Source organism: Anabas testudineus, chromosome 21 (assembly GCF_900324465.2).
Source record: "Anabas testudineus chromosome 21, fAnaTes1.2, whole genome shotgun sequence".
Classification (NCBI taxonomy): Eukaryota; Metazoa; Chordata; class Actinopteri; order Anabantiformes; family Anabantidae; genus Anabas; species Anabas testudineus.
Window position 1 is genome coordinate 14,720,664 of NC_046629.1, and position 6,128 is coordinate 14,726,791.

Sequence of the window (6,128 nt, forward strand, 5' to 3'; positions counted from 1 at the left end):
TTGCCATGCAGCTGTGCCCCTCACTGGTGAACCCGTTACCCTCCTTTAACATCATTTGTATTTCCATGACTCCTTCCTTTGGCAAGGCTGACATCTACTGGTTAGATAAATTAGTTTATTCCCATTTTATGTATACAGGCCATGCCATTGTCCTTACCTTTATAAAACACATGATACTTTTGATACTTGTATGCTTGCAGTAACCCAGCCTTGATTGATGATTAAACATAATGTGAGATATCCCTTAAGATGAGAATTATGTTTTTGTCTGATTAAAAGACATCACTATTAATTTCAGAAACAAGTTCAGATTCAATGATAAGTTCTAACTTATCATTGAATCTTATACTTATCAATGATAAGTTCAAACTTATCATTGTGTGTTTGAGAACTGGAAAAGGTGCCATAAGAGATTAATTTCCTCACTGTGATATAATTTGGTCACCCTTTCATTGGTTGTAGATGGTTGTGTGCCCAAATGTGAATGAGAGGGATGCGGTACGCCTCAGGCTAGTAAACAGCACAGAAACACGGCCTTTTAGTTCCTGTGGTCACGCTGTTGTGCAGCGTTTAATGTTTAAAGAGAAGGGTGGAGCAGCATTTAGTAAGGAAGCATTTTATATAGATGCTACTGGGCATGGAGTGGGGTGTTTGGAGTGCTGTGGTATGGATGAAAAAACAAAAGAGGGGAAGAGAGACACCAGGGGAGTATATAAAGGCAAAAGGGGCAATAGAAGATTAATTAATATAATGGTTTGTTTTGAAAATGATCAATGACACAGAAACATCAGGTATAGACGGATGGATGGAATGATGGTGGGATGTGGTTTAAGGCTGCAGCGTGTCAGGAAACCTAAAGCCTACACTGTGACCAGCTGTAGTCACAGCAACAGCATAGTTACCATTCTTTCCTGCCACTGACCTCAAACCAGCCATCACCACTTCCTGTCCGCACACAAGGGCATCCAGACGCACATACATACACAGACACAAACACACACGCGCACACACACACACGTACCTCCAGCCCAATTTGGCTGACTGTAATTGGCCATTTGACAACATTTCTGACCAGCATGCCTGAACACAAAGCTACACAAGTACAGCGCGTGTGTTTCTTCCTGTATGTGTCTATGTTTGGATGTTCTGACCTAAAGTTGTAGAGTGACAGATAGTTATGTGTGTATATAGGCCTACTGAGTCATGATGTCTGAGGACAAACAAGAAGAATAACTGTTGTTTATAATATGTTTAAGTGGATACCAAGCATGCTGGAAGACTGTTGTTGAAATGTATCATTCATTTTCACTGGCTAGAAAGCACAGCTGATGTGGCCATTGAAGTTTGACTGTTCAACAGCAGAGGGTAGCAAAAATCCAGTAATCCCATTGCACTATTACCTAAAGTGCATCAATATGACAGATCAGTACATTGTGCACTAGATGATGAGGTTGGACTAAGAATGAGAGACATTTGGAGTTATTATAGTAATGTAGGAAACTAACAATGGCTTTGCCCAGTCCAAGTGTCCCAAAATGAAGTGAACAGTGTGACAGAAACCAAGCATGGACAGCACACTGAAATTGAAGCGACTTAATAAAATTCACCCACTATCAATGATATTTAGACCTGCCCTTTTGAGGGTCCTAAAGGCTTATAATTATTATTCATTATATAATAGCATGATTTAACAATTTCTAATAAAAAACGTCTTAGTAACCTGTTAGATTCTAATTAAAAAAAGCTTTGCAGAAACATGGCGTCCATGGCAAATTTCACTACAAGAATATATAAATATCTTGTCTGTTTTGTTTAACACAAACGCAAACATTTAAAATCTTTTTAAATGTGACATTTTTATTGTCTCAATATTGATGTGTGTGTCACTATATTATTGTACTTTTAAGATATGATGTTCAACTGTTTTTGCATTTGTGGTTTTGGGACACATAAACTTTGTTAAAACCTGTTCTAGCTCGAGTTACAGTATTACAGTATGTTACAGTATGTATGTGTGGAGCTCATTTCTGTGGAGAAAATCTGTGAGGAAAGTATCTGAAGAAAATGTCTGCAACATCACCAGCAGAGACAACAACAGCTACTAAATCAATAGGTGTATAAATGAGTACAGTAAAGATGATACAGGTGACTAATGTATTTCAGCTTACTTGAAATATGTCTTAAAATTGGATGTTTGAAAATCAAAAGTGCATAAGATGTATTTGGCTGATACTGTTCTGTTGTTGCATGTCCAGTTTTCTGGGGCCAATTTAAAGTTAATTGTGTTTGTTTCACGTTCTATATTACATAAGTTCTTGAGAACCCCTGTACTGTGAGTGTGTGTGTGTGTGTGTGTGTGTGTGTGTGTGTGTGTGTGTGTGCGTAGCTGTATACAAGTCTGGTCACGAAGGTCATAAAGAGGAAGTCCTTGTGGTCAGTAGAAAGAAACACATGTTTTGCTCCTTGTCATGGTCCCCATCCTTCATTTTCTTCTCCTTCATCCATTCACTCGTGCTTTTGACAGTGGTGGAAAACTCATGCATGCATCCACTGGGCCTGAGTTTGTGTGAGTGAGTCTGTATAGTATCTTTACTGTATGTGTGTAAAATATATTCATATTGAACATGGCGTCTGGTTGGTTCTGTATGATGTTATTTACTTCTAGTCAGTCATGAGAATGTCCTCACCTGTTCTTCCTCTAACCCCACCAGGCCATTCATTGGCTAACGACGCTTAAAGGGAAACATTTCTCTCTTTTTTAAACAATTTTGTTCCAATAACCTGCAGTTATTAGTGGTTTCATTATGTAACCGATGCTTTTAAGAATTTGAATTTAGTCTCCATCAAATGGACCTCATTCTAACCTCGAGACCAATGATATTTAGGTGGCTTTGTAACTTTGTGGTGATGCTAAATGGAACGACTCAACAAATTCCCAATGTAAACCATATTAAACTAAGATGTAAGTGATAATGAAAGGAGAGCTTGTCATACAGTTTCAATATTTACAAATGTGTTTGTTCTGTTCAAACAGCACTTCTTTGAAAATTTCTCCTACATATTTTGAAAATGTTGGTTTTCTCTCCGCCATCCATCACCAGGGTGTTGACAAATTAAGACGCGCAAGTCTCACTGAATGCTTCTTTGCATGACCAGTGCTGCTTTCCAACATACTTGCACATGCACCCTTGCATGTGTATACATTTGCTGTATATGAGCTTTCTCACACACACACACACACACACAGACACACACGTGTGCATGCACACACACACACACAAACGCAGAGTGTGAGCAATGCAGTATAATAAGCAGCATGGCAGCAGTGTGGTCAGCTTTGCCCCATGTGCAGTCGTTGAGAAGCCACATGAAGGCTTCTGGGTATTAAAGGACAAGCCTTGGTTGGCTGGGATGGAATCTGTCATGCAACAAGAAAACTGTGTTTTTCACCCTTTTTCCTGTCTTTCATTTCTTCTCAAGCCTTTTTTCTTTACTCCCCTTCCCATGTTCTGTCTTTCACCAGTTTCTCCCTCTCCCTCTGCCCAGTTTTTTCTCCTTCATTTCTTTCATTCTGAGGCATATTAGACTCCGTTGTAATGCTCCCCAGCTTAAAATGCTTAGACCACTGGAATGTTCCGTCAAAGAGGTGGGCGGGCCCTGGGGGGCGGGGCAGACCCACATAACCAATTAAGGAGGAGATTGAGGTAAGATGGACAGCTTCTAAATGGTGTAATAACAACCTACTAAAATGTAATTACAATGCAATAGCAATAGACACTTCTAATGACAGGATGTATATGCCAATGTGATTTCCTAATTATGGCCTTGGCATAATGGGTGACTGTTAACATGGCGTGGAGATTATAGAGAGGTGTCTGAATGCAGAAATTCAACCACAGGGACTTGTAACAGTTTTGAGAGACATAATGGCCACTCACAAGCCCTGCCAGGTATTGATCAGAGATGTTAGGTGTACTGTGTGTAAGAAGGATGGAACGAATAAGGTAGTTTGTTTATCCTTTGTGCCATGTGTCCATTCATCTGTCCATCTATTTTTATTTAGTCTAACAAGAATCTATATGGTTAATGAGTCAGAGTTTGGATTTTCGTTTCCCCTTCAGTTTCATTCTTCGCACAGGCCACACGTCAATGCACTGTCCATCTGTCTTTCACTCTGTTCATATTTGATGCTGCCATCCATCCATCCATCTGTCCATCTATCCATCCATTCATCTCTATCCCTCCATCCATTCCTAACAAGAGGAGTGGATGGTGGCGTCCATTATTACAGAGCATCCCAGAATAGAGTCTCGTTTTATTACAAGTCCCTCTGGTTGCCGTGGCTACCCAAATTACAGGCCAGGGTTCTCACACATAAAAAAGGTTGCGCTGCCGAAAACCAGCCACCTCAATAAAGGATGGATTAGAAAATCCTTTGCTTTTTTCCCTTCCTTTCCTTTTTGAAAGGTTTTCTGTACATTTTTTTCCCTCTGGTGTTTTGTTTTATGTTGGGGTGCAGCGGTCTTCTTCAGTGGTTTTTCTCCCCGACCCTGCGGCGGGAAAATACGCTCACTTGTGGGTTTCTGGGAAGGCAGCGGTGGACGAAACATCTGCTGGGAGCAAGATGTATGTAAGTGTGTGCATGTGTGCGAGTGTGTGCATGTAGGGACACTGTCCTGCATCCTGTTCAAGTTTGCAGATTTGTTTGAGTGACAGCAAAATAGTAAGATACATGGTGAAAAAATATGAAAGCATTTTTTAGTTTGTCATAGGAGATTTATGAAAATGATAGAAATTAGCATCATTTGTAGACATAGGACATCATACTGTGTTTGATGTAACTGCTCAACATTACAAAACTGTGCTGAAGGGTAGCTTCATTCATTCATTCATCATTCAGGTGAGTCCGCTGAGAGTAAAAGCTAAAATTAGCATGTCCACAATTCAAAGTTTTATAGTTCCACAAAGAAAATTGAGGAGGTACATGTAAGTTTACATTACGAATATTGTCAGGTGTTAAACCTTGGTTAAAAATGTGGTAATTTATTAGACACACCTGTCCAGTGAATACTGTGCAACAATATTGAAGTTTTTCAATAACATGAATGTTTATCCAACTCTAAAATGCAGCAAGATGTTTTGAATTAGATCAGAGCACACACAGTGGGTAGTTCCGAAGCCAGGGAATGTGGAGAATTACAGTGCAAATACACAGTTAGTTTCGAGAAAAAAAAAAAAAAAAAAAAGAGATTGTCAAAGTAAAGCTGCACCTTTTTTAACAGACCAGATTCATGTTGCTGTACAGTTGTGGCATTCATCATGCTTCTTCCAGACTTGCAACCTGCTTTCTTATTTTTCATATATTATAAGATCATTTTTGTCCTGTTGTACTGCATTGGGTATGAGAGTTTTTTGATCCACTTAACACTTTTTTCACAGCAGGAGCAAGTCAAGCTTGTTATAGCCCGAGTCATCGTTGACTAATGGATCACAAGTTTCTAGTTTCTTTGATTAAAAATGTTCCCAGCTGAAATATCAGCCCTGTCGGTCCACCAAAAATGTTAGATGACAAACTAAACCCCAGCAGTCTATTTTAAAACCCTGCACTAAACCTGGACTAGATGCTGGCATATTAAAAGACATTCAACAACAACCGAGTGCCACGTACAGCTACGGACATGTGTAATAGTGAGTTGAACAATGATGCCGTCCTCTTTGTGGTAGTGGGTTGTGGTCATATCTCAGGAGAGATAGATTACAGAGGTTTGAAAGAAGAAATCAAAGCTGAAAACTAGGATGTTTTTTGGTGAATAGAAGAAAGATGAGGGGGGGATTGGGTAGATCTATCGTCATTAAAAAGGGATGTTTCAAGCTGTTTCTTTCACATCCTTTGCCTTGAAAACCAAAAAGGAGAAATATAGCCTGCGATGCAGACCCATTAAACAATATGAGGACTCTTTATCATGTGGCAACCCACCGGAAGTAGGGCTGTGACCCATCTTGGGTTCAGACCCATCGTTTAAGAAGCCAGGGTTTTACGGGAAGTGTGAATGTGGTGTGCAATGAAAGGATGGGATGAGGTGTGTATGTGTATGTGTGTGTGTATGTCTGTGTGTGTCTGCAGTGCA